Source organism: Mustela nivalis, assembly GCF_964662115.1.
Source record: "Mustela nivalis genome assembly, chromosome: 4".
NCBI classification, from domain to species: domain Eukaryota; kingdom Metazoa; phylum Chordata; class Mammalia; order Carnivora; family Mustelidae; genus Mustela; species Mustela nivalis.
Window position 1 is genome coordinate 71,366,719 of NC_139023.1, and position 20,550 is coordinate 71,387,268.

At 44.8% G+C, this 20,550-nt stretch overlaps 1 long non-coding RNA gene across 1 annotated transcript; it reads left to right on the plus strand.

The window, feature by feature from the left end:
* Positions 1-16,189: 16,189 nt before the first annotated feature.
* On the plus strand, positions 16,190-16,724 carry LOC309863022. The gene is made up of 2 exons (XR_014310855.1): positions 16,190-16,273; positions 16,506-16,724. It is a non-coding gene; the product is annotated as an uncharacterized lncRNA (long non-coding RNA).
* The last annotated feature ends 3,826 nt before the right edge of the window (positions 16,725-20,550 follow it).

Sequence of the window (20,550 nt, forward strand, 5' to 3'; positions counted from 1 at the left end):
CCACAGTGTCTACACACCACCTCCTCTTATCCATTCTACAATCTGTAAACCCTGAGGTTGTTTCCATATCTTGGCTATGGTAAATAATGCTGGAATGAACAGAGGGGTGCATGTGTCTTTTCAAGTTAGTGTTTTGGTTTTCTGCAGATACATACTCAGAAGTAGAATTGCTAGATCGTTTGGTATTTCTAGTGTTAATTGTTGGAGGAATGTCTAAACTCTATTCCATAATGGCTGCACCAATGCCCACTCCCACCGTGCATGAGGGTTTTTTTTTCTCCATCTTTGCTAACAGTTTTTTTTTTTTTTTTCTCATCTTTTTGATCCTAGCCCTCCTGATAGGTGCAAGGTGACAGCTCAGTGTGGTTTTATTTGCATTTCCATGATGCTTAGTGATGTTGAGCATTGTCTCATGTGTCTGTTGGCCATGTAGATGTCTTCTTTGGAAAAATGTCTATTTAAGTCCTCTGCCCATTTTTTAATCAGATTGTTTGCTTTTGAGTCAGCCTGGCTTTAATCAGCTTTGCCACTGTCTACGCGATATTAGGCTTTAGGTTGCACTCCAGCAAATGGGGATAAACCCTGCTGCACGGGGTGCTTTGGGATTGAAGAGACTGAGTGATGCGTGCTGTGCCCCCCTCCCTCCCTGCCTCCAGGGCAGTCACCTGCACATCTCTGTGTTTTTTGAAAGGCTGGGTTCTCGCCCTTCTAGGGACCCGGGCATGTCTTCCTCCCCGGTAGCTGCCTGGCTGCCTCCCACCTTCAAGTCCTCACTGAAATAGGTCTACCTTGCCCACGCCACATAAACTGTAACCCCCTTGACTTGCAGAATCCCCAAACCAATTTGCCTTCCTTCCTTGTTCTCCATATCACCCATCACCTTCTAACCACTATCTCATTTAGTGATCGATCACGTTTGTTTATGGTCTCTTCCCACTGGACTGTTGGCTGCAGGCGGGTGTGGATTTCAGTCTGTTTGATTCACTGGTGGATCTGTAACAGCTGGTGCTCCATAAGCAGTCACTAAATCCCACGAAGGATGGGGACAGAGCAGGTTGTAACAATTAAGAGAACTTGGGCAATCACCCTGGGTTGAAAACCCAGCTCTGTCGTGCCCTAACTGTGCGACATAACTTCCTTGTGCCTCTGTTTCTTTATTCATAAATTTGTAAATTTTACAATTTTTGTAAAATTGCTCTAATAATGTCACCTGGAGAAAAAAAAGAAAGAAAAAGTTTGTGTTTGACCCATGGCTCGGGCTCACTAACCATGGCTCCACTGCTTCGGAATGCCACGTTCCGGGCAGAGCCAAAGCCTGCCTCCTTCTGAGAAGTACCCAGTGAAGACTCCTTGCCCGGGGCAGCTCGCCTGGCTCTCAGGACCCACCCTAACCGGTCCCCCTTCTCTGCACCCCGCAGAGGCCGAGAGGCCACGCCAAAGTGTGTGCTGCGTATTCTAGACTGCTGAACCAGTGAAATCTCCAGCTCACTTCCCATTTACACGACAGGCTTTTGGGAACCAGCAGTGTATCTTACTGGATATGTACAAAACAGTCTCCAAATATTTGAGATGAGAATGACTAGGCCAGAGAGTCTTTATTTTTAAAATTGTGTTCTCAGTTTACTTATCTGTTCAACATCAATTTCTTTTTTCTTTTTTTTTTTTTAAGATTTTATTGATTTGGGGCGACTGGGTGGCTCAGTGGGTTAGGCTGCTGCCTTCGGCTTGGGTCATGATCTCAGGGTCCTGGGCTTGAGCCCCGCATCGGGCTCTCTTCTCAGCGGAGAGCCTGCTTGCCTTCCTCTCTCTCTCTCTCTCTGCCTGCCTCTCTGCCTACTTGTGATCTCTCTCTGTCAAATAAATCAATTAAAAAAAAATCTTAAAAAAAAAGAGTTTATTGATTTATTTGACAGATCACAAGTAGGCAGACAGGCAGGCAGAGAGAGAGGAAGGGAAGCAGGCTCTCCGCTGAGCAGAGAGCCCGATGTACGGCTGGAGCCCAGGACCCTGGAATCATGACCCGAGCCAAAGGCAGCAGCTTAACTCACCCAGGTGAGCCACCCAGGTGCCCTCAACATCGATTTCTTAAGCTTTACCATCGAACGGCCACTATTCCAGCACATGAACAACCCAGCAGTGAACAAGAACAAAGTCCCTACCTGGTGGGGAGGGGACACTGGCCAGGGAAATGCTGCGGGACAGGGAAGGGGGAAGGAGTCTCAGAAGAGGTGTGCAGTGGCAAAATCGGGGAGCCCTCACTGAGGAAAGGAGAGCACAAATCGGGGGGCCTGGGGAAAACTTCCAGACTCAGGAGGGGCTGCAAGGAGCCAAGCCCTGGGATGGGCACTTGCCTGGAGGGTCCAAGGACAGCAAGAGGACAGGGTGGCTGGCGAGGACAGGATTGGGTGATGTGCTCAAAGGGAGAGCAGGAATCCAGACCTATGGGGCCCCTCAAAGCCATTGTAAGGACTTTGGGATTAACTCAAGAGTGTCATGGGAAATCAACAGACGATATAAAATACTTCAGTCTGTTTTTCAAAACAAACCAGCATTGTCTAACTTTGTTTACTATAGGTTCCAAAAACATTGTAAAAATTGTAATTGCTGTGAGCCCACTGCTGGAGCGCTCTGAACAGAAGAGGAGGAAGAGCTGCTCTCCTATCGTGGGATCACTCTGTCACTCTGGCCCTTAACCTGCGGAGAACAGACAGCAGTGAGGGCGGGGCCAGGCGACAGCACGAAGGACAAGCTGATGGTGGAGGAGAACAGAAGGGACAAAGAAGTGACTGACTCTCAGACATACCGTAAAGCCGAAGACAACAGAATTTGTAGAGACGAGATATGGTGTTCTTTTCAAAGCCTTATTTTATTCTTATCCGGATATGGTGAGGCCAGCACACCAGGAGACAAGTGCCACTGGAGAACAGTTGGCTCCTTGGAACTCACCGTTCCCAAAGGAGAGGGCACTACTAGCGTGGAGCTTGGGGGCCGGGGAGGGGGGTGGGCAGCGAGGAGGCCACACGAGGAAGGCTGACTATCGGTCACAAGGGAACAGGAGAAAAGGTGTCCAGGAATCTTTATTATGATCTGGGGGGGAAGGAACAGGCAAGGCAGGATAAGCAGGTTTAGGATTAACTATTCTGAATAAATTTCAGCAGGCTGTGGGGTGCAGGGGGCCCTCAGCTGCCCGGTGCGCGGCCTCGGTGATACTGGCCCAGCGAGTGAGAGCCTGGAAGACCGTGTACAAAGCAGCCAGCTGTGGCGTCGACTCCGCGGTGCTCGCTGGGCGTGTAGAAAGCAGATGTTTGCTCCCTCTGAGAACTGGTAATCCAGCGCCCGTCAAAGTAACAGAGAAAAGGAACAAGCTTAATACGTTGGGAAGTGAGAAAAGTCAAGGCTGACTCTGAATTTTGGTGTAAACAACTGCAAGAATGGGCTAATCACTTGAGGAATAACTTCTGTCTCCATGGCTGACCTTATCTCATTTGCACTCACCCTGTTTTTATCTCCAGCTCCGAAGCAACCCTTCAATTCTTCATAGTCCAGCTCCCTCTTGTGGTAAGGATCTGGTACTGTTTCTGACCTGAAACTAAACTTGAGCAAAAAGATTTAATAACATTGCAAAGACAAACATAAACCCTGTGCTGGAGTTTATCCCCGTCATCACATGGGACTTTGATGAACTAACTGAAGACATCACTTTCAGGACTCTTTCACTTTTCAAATAAGCCCAACTTTCAGAAGAGCCAGTAACCCTTTTGAAGCCTGCAGTAAACTAAGTTGAACAGAACTTGTTTATTTTTTTTTAATAACATGTAATGTATTATTTGCCCCAGGGCTACAGGTCTGTGAATCATGAGGTTTACACTTCACAGCATAACACATACCTTCCCCAATGTCCATAACTCAACCACCCTCTCCCTACCCCCCACCCCCAGCAACCCTCAGTTTGTTTTGAGAAATGGAGTCTCTTATGGTTTATCTCCCTCCTAATCCCATCTTGTTTCATTTTTTCCTTCCCCCGACCCCAAACCCCCTACTCTGCCTCTCACATTTCTCATATCAGAGAGATCATATGATAATTGTCTTTCTCTGATTGACTTATTTCGCTCACCATAATACCCTCTAGTTCCATCCACGTTGTTGCAAATGGCAAGATTTCCTTTCTTTTGATGGCTGCATAGTATTCCATTGTGTATATATACCACCTCTTCTTTACCCATTCATCTATTGATGGACATCTAGGTTCTTTCCGTAGTTTGGCTATTGTGGACATTGCTGCTATAAACCTTTGGGTGCACGTGCCCCTTCGGATCACTACATTTGTATCTTTAGGGTAAATACCCAGTAGTGCAATTGCTGGGTCATAGGGTAGCTCTATTTCCAACTTTTTGAGGAACCTCCATGCTGTTTTCCAGAGTGGCCGCACCAGCTTGCATTCCCACCAACAGTGTAGGAGGGTGCCCCATTCTCCACATCCTCGCCAACATTTCCTGACTTGTTAATTTTGGCCATTCTGACTGGTGTGAGGTATCTCATTGTGGTTTTGATTTGTATTTCCCTGATGCCGAGTGATATGGAGCACTTTTTCATGTGTCTGTTGGCCATCTGGATGTCTTCTTTGCAGAAATGACTGTCTTCCCATTTCTTGATTGGATTATTTGTTCTTTGGGTGTTGAGTTTGATAAGTTCTTTATAGATTTTGGATAGTAGCCCTTTATCTTATAATGTCATTTGCAAATGTCTTCTCCCATTCTGTGAGTTGTCTTTTGGTTTTGTTGACTGTTTCATTTGCTGTTCAAAAGCTTTTGATCTTGATGAAGTCCCAATAGTTCATTTTTACCCTTGCTTCCCTTGCCTTTGGCGATGTTCCTAGGAAGAAGTTGTTGTGGCTGAGGTCGGAGAGATTGCTGCCCATAGAACTTGTTTATTTTTTTAAAAACAAACCAAAGCATTTCATGTCATGTAGCTCTTTAAAATCTCTACCTAGCTAGAGCAGTTTTCTGCAAAATATGGGTTATAAATTCATTAGTCCTGAGTTAATCTAATCTTGTATTTCCCTAACCTATCACTTCTTTCTTTCTCTTTCTCTTTCTTCCTTCCTCTGTCCTCTTTCTTTCTTTCTTTCTTTCTTTTATGAGTCAACCACGAGTTGTGAGAGAGTCATGGATCACCAGGGAACATGACCTCCTAGGAAACCATATGCACAAGGTATTCAGAAGCAAATGCAAGTGTTTAAGATACCTTGACAAAGGAGCAGCTTCCCGAGTTTCTTCTAACCTCTAGAATCTATCTCATAGCTGCAGCATAAGGATACAGTTTCTCCAAAACAAGAGAATCTTAAGTAGCTTAAAATAAATGGAGTTGGGGCACCTGGGTGGCTCAGTCGGTTAAGCAGCTGCCTTTGGCTTGAGTTATGATTCTGGGGTTCTGGGATCGAGCCTCACATTGGGCTCCCTGCTCAGCAGGGACCCTGCTTCTCCATCTCCCTCTGCAGGCCTCTCTGCCTACTTGTGCTCTCTCTCTATTTCTCTGTCAAATAAATACAAAAAAAATCTTTTTTAAAAAATTTAAAAAATAAAAAAGGGAGTCATATTCAAGCTCACCATGTGAGCAGAATATATACTGGGGGCAGCTTTGTCCATCCATACTACCAAAATTGGTCCTTAATGGAAAATATCCAGTTGGATGGAGGTACCAGACAAATTTCTCAAAATTTCTTCACCTAATAGAGCTATCCAAAATTTAGCAGGTGGCCTGTGTGTGTGCGTGCATGTGTGATGGGTGTGGGTGCGTGTGTGTCCATATGTGCGTGCACATGAGTGTGTGCGTATGCATGTGTGTACATGCGTGATGTGCGTATGTGTTTGTGTGTACTGGAACACTACTTATGTACGGAAGACTTACAGCCCCCATGGCTATGTGGAACACAGCCAGAAATCTGAAAGCAAGTGTATTCTGAGCCGCCAATAGCTATTTCAAAGTTCGTGCCCTTTGTTCTCTAGAACCTCCCTGACATAGCCACCGTGGAACATCAACCTTCCAGCCTCAGAGCCTCTGAGCGGTGAGAGGTGGGAGCCAGCAAGAGAGAGCATAGGGAGAAGCATTAGAAAGTGTGGCTGGTTTTTCCGGCACCGTGGCTGGAAAACCTATGTACTTCAACAGCCTCTGACAGCACGCTCCGCCATTGCTTTTCCAACTGAGTGGGCAGAGTCACCTGAGAATTTGCTAACCGTGCAGACTCTCGGAACCTGGCGGCAGAGATCCAGCATGTGGGTCGAGTCCCTGGGTGGAACCCAGAAAGCCTGACATTTCTGCATCACTGTGCAGTCTTGTCGGGGATCTGAAAATGATACTCCTGTGTAATTAAGGAAAGATAAAAGAAGTGGAATGTACTCTGCATAATGATAATGGTAATTGTTGTCAGAACAGAGGCTTCCTCCAAGAACTCAGAAATGGCTCTTTGGAAGCCATCTTAAGATCAGAGCAGAGACATGTACAGTCACCAGAGAAAGGAAAAAAGGACTGTCAAACCAGCAGGACTTGATTCCATAAAATATCTTTAAAAACCATCAGGATTTCCGCATCTACTTCAAATTCCAATACAAGAAGTAGAGAAAGGGGCTGGGGAGGTAGGAAAAACCAGACTGACCTGTGTGAATAACAATTGAAATTGGGTGATGGGTACACAGTGGGGGCGGGGGGCGGGGAGGTCATTCTTGTATACTGTGTATTTTTATATGTTTCCACATCTCCACAATAAAAACATAAAGGAAAAAGGAGATTTTTAAAAAGTGAAAGTTGGGGCGCCTGGGTGGCTCAGTGGGTTAAAGCCTCTACCTTTGGCTTGGGTCATGATCCCAGGGTCCCATCGGGCTCTCTGCGCAGCGGGGAGCTGCTTTCTCCTCTCTCTCTGCCTGCCTCTCTGCCTACTTGTGATCTCTGCATGTCAAATAAATAAACAAAATCTTAAAAAAAAAAAAAAGTGAAAGTAACCATAAACATATCAAAAAACGAGTGTCCCAGAGGCCAACATTACCCACCCTAATGTCTGTCCAACTCTGCCTTCCTTGAATTTCCTGGTCCCACTGGCCCAGTGATCACTGTTGTGAATGGCACTCACATTAGCATTAAACATTACATGGATATGTGAACACTCCCCTCGTTCTGAGTCCTTGTGCACCAAAGCGATCTCTGACTGTGGATCTGCCCTCAGGGAGATAGTGCTCTGATTGTGTTAGCACAAATCCCCAATCCACATGCTAGTCTGCATACCCTTCATTAGCCGTGACTAATCCGGGATTCTGGTTATCCGTTCCTTGTCTGACTAGTTATCCATTAGTTACATCACTGAATTTTCATGATAGAAAATATGGGGCTAGGTCATTACTTGGAAGAGATTCACATCCTAACTGGTTGAAGGTGAGGGATGACCCAAAAGAATACATGGACGAGATCTTTCTTTAATCTGGGAAAAAAAAAAAAAAAAAAATGTACCTGTGTTAAATACTCATTGAATAGACTCTATAATGCTACATTCTGGCTACAAGGCCATGTGAAGAAATAGATGTATGGTTATTAGCCGTTGTTTATATTTTTTTAAAGATTTTATTTATTTGTCAGAGAAAGACAGAGAGCACAAGCAGGCAAAGGCAGAGAGAGAAATAGGCTCCCCACTGAGCAAGGAGTCTGATGTGGGACTCGATCCTGGGATCCTGGGATCATGATCTGAGCCCAAGGCAGCGGCTTAATTGACTGAGCCACCCAGGTGTCTCTAGCCATTGTTTTTCTAAGTAGAATTTCAGTGACCCTCCCCACCTCATCAAAGAATTATAGTTTTCCGTTTAAGATACTATTACTGGTAAAATCCCCTTATGCAGGCACTCATACGCACATATTGTCACAATCCACTGAAAGGAACACACAGTGAAGGAGCTTCCCTGCCAGACCTCTCGTGTCAATTCACATATTAAATATTAGTAATGCCAAACCTGCACACCTCTGTCATCCAGAGCCGCACAAAGACGGGCTCTAAGTATCCTTCCCACCCTCCATCGGACTGTCTTCCACATCCCTTTGCGTGTCTCTACCTTATCCTTCTCTTCGGTGGAACAGTATTTCCGAGTATAACCCAAGAGAGTATTTTTTCTCTTCATTTTTGAAAGGCTCCGGTTCGCATTCAGCCGTGAAAACGGCTCAGGGACGCGGGACGTTGAACACAGAATTGGAAGAATTGTTCACCTGTAGACACAGCAGGACCTGTGTGACCAGGGTCGGCCTTTTGCAGGGCCCAGAAAAATGAAAGGTGGTGAGAGGAGCACCCTGTACTGGAGGTCAGAAGGCCTCAAGCCCTGTGAGCTCTGTGTGTTTTAAAACTGTTTCCCGCGCGCCTGGGTGGCTCAGTGGGTTAAGCCGCTGCCTTTGGCTCAGGTCATGATCTCAGGGTCCTGGGATGGAGCCCCGCATCAGGCTCTCTGCTCAGCAGGGAGCCTGCTTCCTCCTTTCTCTCTGCCTGCCTCTCTGCCTACTTGTGATCTCTCTCTGTCAAATAAATAAATAAAATCTTAAAAAAAAAAAATAAAGCTGTTTCCCCTTTAGAAACGAGCCCTGCCCCCCCCCCAACGGCCCCACCCATGCGGGAGGCTTAGCGGGCAGACACTGGATGGGCTACCCAAAAGCCATTCACAAACCATTGTTTCCTTTGCCTTCCTGTGCCTAAAATAGTCACCTTTCTACAAATCTCCTGCAGCTGGGGCTGACCACCTAACCAATGAGATGTCGGGGGAGGAGGGCGGAGGGTCCCTGAGCAGAGCCTCTAGGAAAACCATGTAAAAAACAAAACAAAGACAAAAAACACTCCCCAGGCATGCTGCCTGCATCTCTTACTCTCCCACCCACTTTTCACACGGGGCCCAAGTGATCTTTCAAAACAGTTAAGCAGATCCTGCTGTTGCCTTGCTGAAGCCCTGCATTGACTTTTCCCTGCAGTTAGAATAAAATACAAACAACTTGCCATGACCGGCCTCCGTCTCCCTCTCTATGTCATTTAGTCCATTCTCCCATTCACTGTACTTCAGCCAGACCTTCTGTTCCTCAAACTTGCCAAGCATTTTCCTGGCTGCAGGCCTGTGCACCTGCTGATTCTTCTGCCCAGAGCTCCCTTCCCGCTCTTCACAGGGCGTGCTGTCTCTTTCAAATGTCAGCTCTTAACTCCTCCAGCGTGAGCTGGAGATGCCTTCCTTGACGGTTTGTCTCAGAAGTCCTGCCCACTTAGCCTCCTGCTCATTACCCAGTTTGTTGCATGGTTATGTCTTATTCCAATCCATGGTTTATTATATTTGTTTATTAGCCTGGTGCCTGTCTTCTGTCTCTCGAATACAGGCGTCAGAGTGGTTTGCCAGTCTTGTTCGTTGCTATACCCTGAGCCCCTTGCATGGTGCCTGAGACACATGAGGCACTCATTCGGTATTTGCACAGCAAATGAATGCATCTTCCCTGTGGATCTCCATCTCCTGTTCTTACTTCTCCGTCAAAGGAAATGAGAGGTTACCCAAGAGGTTGTAGCAGGAATAACAAACGCTTAACACAGGATACGTAGGATGGTGAGATGATTTCCAGGAAGCAGTGTTCAGGGAGCCAACCTGGGAGCAACAGAACAAAACCAAAGTAAGGGAGCACTTGTGATGGGCTTGAGAGTGGCACGCAGTGGGAAATACCTTGTGGCCCTCGTTGGACCGGAACTACCTGGATTGCCATGGCTACAGACATCCGAGGGAGTCTTGAGAGAAGACATTTGGATGTGAAGGTGATCCAGTCAGTCAAGATGAAATGACTACTTCCCATACATTTGGCATCACATGTCGGGGGAGGGGGCTCTCACTGTCCATTTAAGTTCTCGTTTCTGTTCACTTCCTCTCCTCACAGGCTTCTCTGTCCAAATCAACTTCTCTGATTCATCCCCACAGAGTTCCCTATATTGGAATAGATTTCTTTTTTTTTTTAAGATTTTATTTATTTATTTGACAGACAGAGATCACAAGTAGGCAGAGAGGCAGGCAGAGAGAGAGGGGGAAGCAGGCTCCCTGCTGAGCAGAGAACCCAATGCGGGGCTCGATCCCAGGACCCTGGGATCATGACCTGAGCTGAAGGCAGAGGCTTTAACCCACTGAGCCACCCAGGCGACCCTTGGAATAGATTTCAACCCGAGAAGAAGGCAGCAAAGATTTCGAAGGAAAGCAGAGCTTGCAGAGTTGGACAAACCTTGCTCAATCCCTTTCCAGCAATACTATTCTAGAAGTTACTTAGGGGCGCATGGGTGGTTCAGTTGATTAAGCGTCTGCCTTCAGCTCAGGCCATGATCCTGGTGTCCTGGGATCGAGCCCCACATCGGGCTCCTTGCTCAGCAGAGAGTCTGCTTCTCTGTCTCTGTCTGTGCCCACTTGCTCCCTCTCAAATAAGTAAATAAGATCTTAAAAAAAAAAAAGTTACTTAATTTCTCTAAGAGAAGCAGTAATACCTGCTTCATAAGGGTTATTGTAAAGATTAAATGAGGTAAGGTATAAGGCACCTGGTCCAGTATAGAAGAGAGTAATAAAGTTATAATTTTAAAACAAGTAGGGTGGAGTTGGAGGGGATTTAAGGAGGAAAGGGTGTGTATGTTTGATATTGTGGTTTATAATCAGAAATATGTATTGGTCTTGGAACCAATAGATACAATATAAAACCCTTGGAATTTCCTACTAAGAGCAAAGGGGGAATAGTATCTGATCTTTTGCCCTTAGCTCTTGAAGTAGCTTCAGAACAATAAAGGTAAAATGGAGGGATCTTCTTATTAAAAACAGCCCCTTACAATCACCCCTCACTAAGTTAATGAGGTTACTCTTGGAAAGCGCCTCAGTAACCTGACGATAGAGGCTGGTAGCCCACAGGACCAACCAGGTGATTAGAGGGTTGAAACTTTCAACCCCACCTCCAACCTCTAAGGCGGATAGAGGGGCTGGAGACTGAGTTCCATTGCCAAAAGTCAATGATTGAGCCAATTACATAATGACTTAATGGAGCCCCTGTAAAAGTCCCTGACGTATGGGGTTTGGAAAGTTTCAAGGTTGGCACATGAGAACATAATGTAAGCACGTGTCCAGAGGGTGACCAACCCTAAAGTCCAGAGGGACAGAAGCCCCTGTGTTCAGGACCCTTCTGGACCTCATTCTACGCATCTCTTTATCCAACTCTTCACTCGTATCCTTTAATATCCTATGATGATATATTAACACCCGAGTGAGTAAACTGGTTTTCCTGAGTTCTGTGAGCTGCTCCAGCAAGTTAGTTAAACCTGAGGAGGGGGTGGTGGGAACTCCAAATTGTGGTCCGTGACAACTTGTGATTGGCATCTGAAGTGGGGACAATCTTGCGGCCTGAGCCCTAAACCTGTGGGATTTGACAGTCTCTCTAGGTAGAGAGTGTCAGAAGTGGGTTAAGTTTGTGGGACACCATTGGGGCATCTTGCTGGTTCAGTTGGTGGAATGCATGACTCTTGATCTCAGGGTTGTGGCCTCGAGCCCCACGCTGGGTGTAGAGATTACTTTAAAAAATAAAATCTTACAAAATAAGTTGGAGAGACACCCAGTCAGTGCCTGCTGAGAAATGGTGGTGTTTGAAACGACATGTCAGAAAAGGTATCTTTGAAAAACCTACAGCAGACCTCATATTTACCAGTGAAATTTCAGAAGCATTCTCTTTAAGATCAGGAACAAGATATATGTGTCAGCTTCACCTCTCTTATTTAATATTGTGGTGAACATTTTGACTGGTGCAATAAAACCAGATAAAGGTAAAAACTGTATAGGAATTATAAATAACAGAAAAAGTGTTCTTATTTGCAGGTGATTGATTACTTACATAGAACATCGAAAAGAATCTACCAAGAAATAATTAGAATTAATTAGTATTTCACTTGGTTCCTAGGTAAAACCAATATACAAAATCAATATACAGAAATGAAGTATATTTCTATACATCAGCCACAAGGAATTAGAAAATGAAGATTTGTAAAGATATCTTTAAAAGGGAACCAAATGAAAGTTCTTAGAAATAAATCAAGTCCTTCAAGAAGAAAATTATAAAACTGTATTCAAAGATATTAAAGAAAGCCTAAATAAATGGAAAGATTAACCATATTCTTGGGCAGGAAGACTCAATATTTGTTGATAAGTCCATTCTCCTACATTGACTGTAACTTCAAAGTTATCTCAGTTAAAATCCCAGCAGGGGGGCGCCTGGGAGGCTCAGTGGGTTAAGCAGCTGCCTTCGGCTCAGGTCATGATCTCAGGGTCCTGGGATTGAGTCCCGCATCGGGCTCTCTGCCTGCCTCTCTGTCTACTTGTGATCTCTGTCTGTCAATAAATAAAATCTTAAAAAAAAAATCCCAGCAGGATTTTTCATATGATTTGACAAGTTAAATCTAACACTTGGGTAGAAAAACAATGGTTCAAGAATAAATAAGATTCTGGCTGAAGAGAAAGGTGAGAGACTTTCCTTGTTAAATATCAAGATATAAACTACAGGATATACAGTGTCAATCTGGGAACAGACAAATAAACCCATGGAATGAAATAGCCCAAAACATAAATGCATAAATCGTGCCTTTCTTGATAGAGCGGTCCTACAGATCTGTAGGAAAAGGGAGGGCTACTTAAGAAATGGTGTCCAAACAATTAGATATTCATATGGAAAAAAAATACAAAATTGGATCCTTACCTCATATTATACATAACTCAATTCTAGGTGGATTGAAGACTTCAATATGAAAAACACAACCATAAAACATTTAGAATAATATAAATGGAACATCTCTTTTTTACTTCAGGATAAGAAAAAAACTTAAATCAGACACAAAAACACACTTTAAATAAAATTATTGATAAATCCAGCCATATTAAAATGAAGAATGGCGGGCCGGAGTGGCACAGTCATTAAGTGGGTGCCTTTAGCTCAGGTCATGACCCCAGGGTTCTGGGATTGAGCCCTGAGCCCTGCATCAGGTTCCCTGCTCGGCAGGAAGCCTGCTTCTCTCTCTCCCACTCCCCCTGCTTGTGTTCCCTCTCTCGCTGTGTCTTTCTCTGTCAAATAAATAAAATCTTTAATAAAGGGGGGGGGGTACCTGGGTGGCTTGGTGGGTTAAAGCCTCTGCCTTAGGCTCAGGTTGTGATCCCAGGGTCCTGGGATCAAACCCCACATCAGGCTCCCTGCTCAGCAAACAAAATCTTTAAAAAAAGATAAACAAAATCTTTAAAAAAAGAAGAAGAAGAAAAAGAAGAACACCTGTTTTTACAAAAACACAGTAAAAAGAATGAAAAGACAATCGATAAAAGTGGGAGAAGATATCTGCTGCACATCTAATAGGCAAAGGAGCCATACCCAGAATATATTAATAACTCTTACAGATCAATAAGACAACCCAATAGAAAACTAGACAAAAGACTTGACAAGAATTTCACAAAAAATGAAACACACATAGTAAATAAATATATGAAAAATAAGAAGGGAAATATAAATTTGGGTCATTAGAGAACGTTCTACTCTCACCAGATTAACAACAACAATTTAGCTGGACAGTATCAAGTTCTATTAAGTCCTGCCTCAGGGCCTTTGCATATGCCTTTCCTATGTCCCTGGAATACTTTTCTTTCAAATCTTTATATATCTTGTTTCTTCACTTCACTCTGATCTGGTTTAGATGTTACTATTCCAAGAGGTTTTTCCTGACCATGCTATCCATCATTCATTATCCTCTTAACCTGGTTTATTATGGTCTTCAAAGCACTTGTTAACATTTTACCACACTGCTTCTCTCCTTTTATGTGTGTGTGTAATATATGTATTATATACGCGTGTGTAGCATGTATATATATACATATATATTTATACACACACGTGTATTATCATTTACATAATCTTTTGAAAGCAGGGGGCTGGCACACTCAGTGAGTCTCAAATGACAAACACCTAGGGGAAGAGGATGATTCTGTAGGAAACAAATGACATTCAAACATAAGACATGGACCACAAAGATGTGGAAACTATTATCCATAATCAAGGCTACTATGAGCAGAATAAATGAGACCATTTCCTCCTTTCCACCACATAGTTGTTAATATTTTGCAGAACATTTTGAAAGCACATTGCTGACCTCAGGTCACCCCTACATACTTCCAGATGTCTCTCCTAGGGTTCTCCCACTTAAGCTCAATACCATCCACACAATTAAGAAAATTAACAATCATCGACTAACACCATCTAGCACATGGGCTGTATCTAATTTCCAAGCACTCAGTCTTTCAAAGGTCTCACTATACATCTTATCAAATACACTAAAATGTACACATAGTACTGGTTTTCTGAAAACTTTTCAAAATGATTTAGCTACAAGTCAACCACTTAATTTATAGTCAGTTTCTTGGCAAGTTCTTCTATAGGGAACTCACCTGGGGCACGTGGGTGGCTTGGTCAGTTAAGTCACCAGCTCTGGTCTTGATATCAAGCCCCGCCTTGGGCTCCACGCTTAGTGGGGAGTCTACTTGGGATTCTCTTCTTTCCCTCTGCTTTACTCTCTCTCTCTAATAAAAGTAAGTAAGTCTTTAAAAAAGAGCAAGGGAGGGGCGCCTGGGTGGCTCAGTGGGTTAAGCCGCTGCCTTCGGCTCAGGTCATGATCTCAGGGTCCTGGGATCCAGTCCCGCATCGGGCTCTCTGCTCAGCGGGGAGCCTGCTTCCTCCTCTCTCTCTCTCTGCCTGACTCTCTGCCTACTTGTGATCTCTCTCTGTCAAATAAATAAATAAAATCTTTAAATAAAAAAATAAAAAAAAATTAAAAAGATCAAGGGAAATAATCTGACTTACTAATTGTTTTCAAATTTAATTGCCATTTATATGAACATTAACATTTATCTATTAATAATGTCAGCATAATTTTTAGTTTGTAGACATTTAATTAAATGTTTCTCAATTTTGTTTTTATATTTCAAGGTCAATCCTTTCCTTTTGTCAGGTCTCAAAAATGTCCATAGCTTTTCATGAAGCTCCTCAGTCCCAGGCATGGTGTAGAAGCTGTCAAATGGATAAAGAGAGCTTTCTGGGGGCTGGGGACAGGAGAGGGTGACTCAGTGGGCGGCCTCCAAAATAGAACCAGACTTAAGCCCAGAACCTCCTTCTCCCCCAAGCAGCAGCTGTTGACCAAGTTCCAAAAACTGGGCTGAAGTGAGAAGCCTTGAGGCTCAGAGAGGAAGAAAGGGTGAGGAGAAAAGCTGCTTCTAAGAGACATTGGTTTCCTGCCCGGCCTCTTGGTCACCTCTCAAGGAAAGAGCCTTTTAAGAAGTAGCAAGAGGGGGGTGCCTGTGTGGCTCAGTGGGTTAACCCTCTGCCTTCGGCTCCGGTTATGATCCCAGGGTCCTGGGGTCCAGCTCCGCATCGGGCTCTCTGCTCAGCGGGGAGACTGCTTCCCCCCTACCTCTCTCTGCCTGCTTGTGATCTCTGTCTGTCAAGTAAATAAATAAAATCTTAAAAAAAAAAAAGTAGCAAGTCTGAGCAAGCTTCAGATTGGGGCCGCTGTTTGGAAGTTTTTGATTATTTTCTGAAATTAAGGGTATCTAATTTGAAAAAGATTCCAGCTGTAGGAAATTGGGGTATGAAGGGAGACATAAGACAAAACAGAGAGAAACTTCTATCAGAAACTGCATTGTCAATAGCAGAACGAGGTCCCACTTAGGCTTCTAAAAAGATTTCCTTAGTTTAAGTCAATCCAGTAATAACTGTTCTAACAAGGCAAAAAGGGGGCCGGTTTTACTGACCCCGTTTTGCAGACAGGGAAACTGAGGCCGAGCAGTGTGAGGGCTTGTAGGCATCTTGCCAAGATTCGGCAGACCCAACGGGACCTTGCTTGCCATCAGGATCCAAGAGAAAGAAAGGAGGACTTCAGTACTTTCGGTTCATAATCATCTTTAAATTAAGAAATGCTGCTTTGTTTCGTTAAGCTTATCAAAGGAGTTAAAAGCAGAGTGACTTCATTTCTCCTTTCATGAAACAAAACTCCCAGAAGACACATGGTCTCCGCAAATGTAATGTAATGTTACTAGAGCGCGTGCTGGGAATGAATTGCTCATTTCCACGAAGCATGACTCAGCCATCACATCAGGACATTTTTTTCCTCTTGAAAGCCCTTGGAGCCAAATTGTGATAGAATCAAGAGGCATCACTTAAGAACATGAGTGATTTCCAAATGGTGAGTACTTTGGGGAAAAAGGGTGGTTGTGGAGGAAACAAATGACATTCATGGAGACTGACGGCAACGTTGTGGGGACAATCATACGTAATCAAGGCTGCTATAGGCAGAATTAATGAAACTTGTTCCTCCTCCTTCCCGGGGGTGTAAAGTTCTAGGAAGGGAGGGAAGGGGATGATGCTCAGCAGGAACCCAGGGGCAAGGGCTCCTGACTCTGCCCTTTCCCCCACAGTCGAGGCGGCGCCACGAAGCCACAAAGCTGAGGACACCGGGCCACCTGCTGAGGCCATCTTCCAGCCTGTTGACAGAGTGTTCGTGTCAGTGGTCTTCCAGCTCTTTACACACGAAGTCCTTATCAGGAGAAGCACATGATCAAAAGCCTTTTTATTCCGTCACACACACACACAGGCCTATTTTGCTAATAATAATAAATGCTTTATTATTTTGAAAATCCTGATTTAACACTTCATGATAAAACAAGGCGAAGGTCCACTTTGTTGATACTTGCATTTAATGACTATGGAAGGGGTTGGGGGGGGAGACCTCATGAAGAACCTTGGGTCCAAATAGATCATCAGCTAGTGGTTTATTAAAGTAAACCCTGATACCGAGTTTTCAGTTCCACCCGTCAACTACGCAAAGGTTTTTACTGGAATTCATTTGCTAGATTTCCATTTCCCTACTTCATTCTTGTGAACTATCCGGATTTTGCATTTGTATTTTTAACAAATGGCTCCACGGTGTAGTAGTATAAGTCAGTCCTAGTTTGGAAGATTTGTTTTTTAAAGATTTTGTTTATTTTTTGACAGAGAGAGATCACAAGTAGGCAGAGAGGCAGGCAGAGAGAGAGAGAGGAGGAAGCAGTCTCCTCACTGAGCAGAGAGCCCGATGCGGGGCTCGATCCCAAGACCCTGAGACCATGACCTGAGCCGAGGCAGAGGCTCAACCCTCTGAGCCATCCAAGCGCCTCAGATTTTTTTTTTAAGTGTTTTGTTTTGTTTTGTTTGAGAGAGAGAGTGTGTGAGAGAAAGAGGGCGAGCACCAGAGGGGGGAGGGTCCGAGGGAGAAACAGACTCCCCACGGAGGGGGAGCCCGGTATGGGACTGGAGCCGAAAGTAGTTGCCCAACCAACTGAAGCACTCAGACGCCCCCAGGAAGATACTTAAACCGAATGGAAAATTCTAGCTTTTAAAATGGTTACTGGGCAGAGAACCAGGTCCTAACCCACGGTCAGCTACTGGCCACTCCAAAGAGTCTGGTTGATGCAAAGGTATGCTTTTTTAAGAGAAGATGATGGGCTAACGTCCCACAGACCATCTTCCCAGTCCAGGTGAAGCAGAGGGCTTCCAGAGAAAGTCACTGGAAAAGGTGAGGAGGCCTCCTGCAAGAGAAGCTGGCGCTCAGCAGTTAATCATTTGGTCTGGCAAGCCTTCCAGATTACACTGCTCGACAGGGGTTTCTCAGTAAAGGATACCTCCGCAGCCCAACTAGCTGCACCTGGGCGAGGCAGGCCAGTCCTCTCCTTTTACCCAGGAAGCAAGACTCCCTATGGGGGATACCACGGCTAGTGGCAGCTGTTTTGAAGTGTGATCACGCCTTATCTTCCCAAAAGTCTGGCTCTTTCTTCCCCAAAAACAGCAGTCTGCGGGATCTCAAGGGAAATAGATCAGTTCTGCAGCAAAGTGTGGGGTTTCGGTCAGCAAGCAAGGAGCGTGTCAGCCCGAAGCCAGCTGACCCTGAAGGCCAGCTGGAAGAGAATGTTCAGAGAGCGTTTTCACAGGTGACACAGACTTTGGAAACCAGAGCACATCAGATGGAAACATTTCCAAACACCAACCAGGAAGCAAGATTAAGTGTGTTTGTTTTCCTAAAAGTAGCTCAGGTAGGAAAGGTATTCCTTAGTATGACCTGCCCTGCAGATATCTGTGCTATAGAAGTGACCAACAATTTGAACCTTGTCTCTTTGTGAAAGAAAGATGCGTAGCACATCTTTAATTCAGTCTTTTAATCACTCTGCTGTGAAGCTAACCCCTGGAACATTTTTATGGTCACTCAATATAATAGCTTTTTTTAATAAGCCCAGGAGTTTTTCAAGAGGCCTCCATGCACAGTCGGAGTTCGTACCTCCGCCCTGGGACCTCAGGCAGGTCTTTGGGGATCGCTGCTCTCCGTGACTAGAGTGGGACGCTTGAACTCAGTTACAAACTCCCTGAGGTTTGTACAGGTTTGTCTTGGGCCCGTTGCTCTGGGCATCTCTGGCCACTGCGTAAGAAGTCTGGCTACCTTGAGGGCACCGTGCAGAGATCCCAGAGAGAGGGAGGGGGAGAGACCTGAGGAGCGCCAGCTGTGCCAGCCCCCGACAGGGCTGTGCGTCCCCCTGTACCCAGCTCAGCCTTCAGAGAGCCCCCCTGCAGAACTGCCCGGCTGAGCACGCCCGCATTCACCACCGGCCCAAGCAGCAAGAGGTCGTATCATCAGTGATTGCTGTTCTCTCCGCTCAGTCTCCGAGGAGACTGGTATGCAGCCGCAGACATCACGCATGATGAACTCACCTCACCCTCACGGTAACCAGTTAGTGATTGGCAGCCCCCTCTCTAAAATGAGAGAACATGGTGGCGGTGAAAGGTTTCACCGTTAGAATTTCTGGGACTTGATCCCGATGTTGCTGGACCTCACGGCCTATGTGTGGGGTCCACAGCCTCTCCGGGAGGGGTTTGGAGGAAACACAGGAAGAAGACTAAGTTTAGGGAGGAGGTTTGTGAGTTTGGATTTGGCTGTGTTTATTGGGTGTGCCACTAGGTACCTCAAAAGGTATTCAGGGGCTGTCAAGGCCCTGGAAAGTAGGTTGGGGAACCAAGTGTTTCCAGAAGATAAGATCACAAAGGGAAAGGCTATTCGGCCAGGGAAAAAAGAGGAAGAAGGCCTAAGGCTGAGGGAGTGTCTCCTTGTCCGGATTATGATACACATGACCTTTACGTGACTAAGTTCCCAATATTTTCAGAATTTAAAAATGTCCACCATACTGTTGGTAGAAGTGCAGACTGATGCCCACACTCTGGAAAACTGTATGAGAGTCCCTCAAAATGTTAAAAACAAAACTACCTCATGATCCAGCAATCTCCCTATTGAGTATTTAAGAACACAAGAATACTATGCACCCCAAGGTTTATAGCAGCATTATCTACAATAGCCAAATCATAGAAACAGCCCCAGCGTCCATCAACTAAAGAGTGGATAAAGAAGAGGTGATATATGTGTTTAATGGAATATTACTCAGCCATAAAAAAAGAATGCAATCTTGCCATTTGCAACAACATGGATGGAGCTATAAATTATAATGCTAAATAAGTCAGTCAGAGAAAGACAAATGCCCTATGATTTCCCTCATATGTGGAATTTAAGAAATAAATAAGCAAAGGGGGATAAAAGAGAGAGGCAAACCAAGAAACAGATTCTTTTTTTTTTTTTTTTTTTTTAAGATTTTATTTATTGGGACGCCTGCATGGCTCAGTTGGGTAAGCAGCTGCCTTCGGCTCAGGTCATGATCCCAGCATCCTGGGATCGAGTCCCACATCGGGCTCCTTGCTCGGCAGGGAGCCTGCTTCTCCCTCTGCCTCTGCCTGCCACTTTGTCTGCCTGTGCTTGTGCTCTTTCTCTCTCTCTAACAAATGAATGAATAAAATATTTTTTAAAAAAAGATTTTATTTATTTATTTGACACAGAGAGAGAGATCACAAGCAGGCAGAGAGGCAGGCAGAGAGAGAAGGTGAAGCAGGCTCCCCGCTGAGCAGAGAGCCTGATGTGGGGTTCGATCCCAACACCCTGAGATCATGACCTGAGCTGAATGAAGGCAGAGGCTTCAGGGCTGCCCCAAGAAACAGATTCTTAACTATAGAGAAAAAAACTGATTACCAAAGGATTACCAATGGGGATTAAGGAGGGCACTTGTGATGAGGGCAGGGTGGTACGTGGAAGTGTTGAATCACTATATTGTACACCTGAAACCAATACTACTCTGTATGTTAACTCACTGGAATTTAAATAAAAACTTTTTAAAACGTGTGCTATGTTGCATATATAGATGTACAATGGAGTAACAGATCCCCAGAAGCAGACAACATTTATTAATCTTACATTTGATTTGCATAAGAAGTTTATGGAAATATAACAAATCACCACATTAGTGAGGATCTCTTTATTATTCTTTTTTAAAGATTTTATTCCTTTATTTGGCAGAAGGAGACCCACTGAGAACGGGAACACAAGCAGGGGGAGTG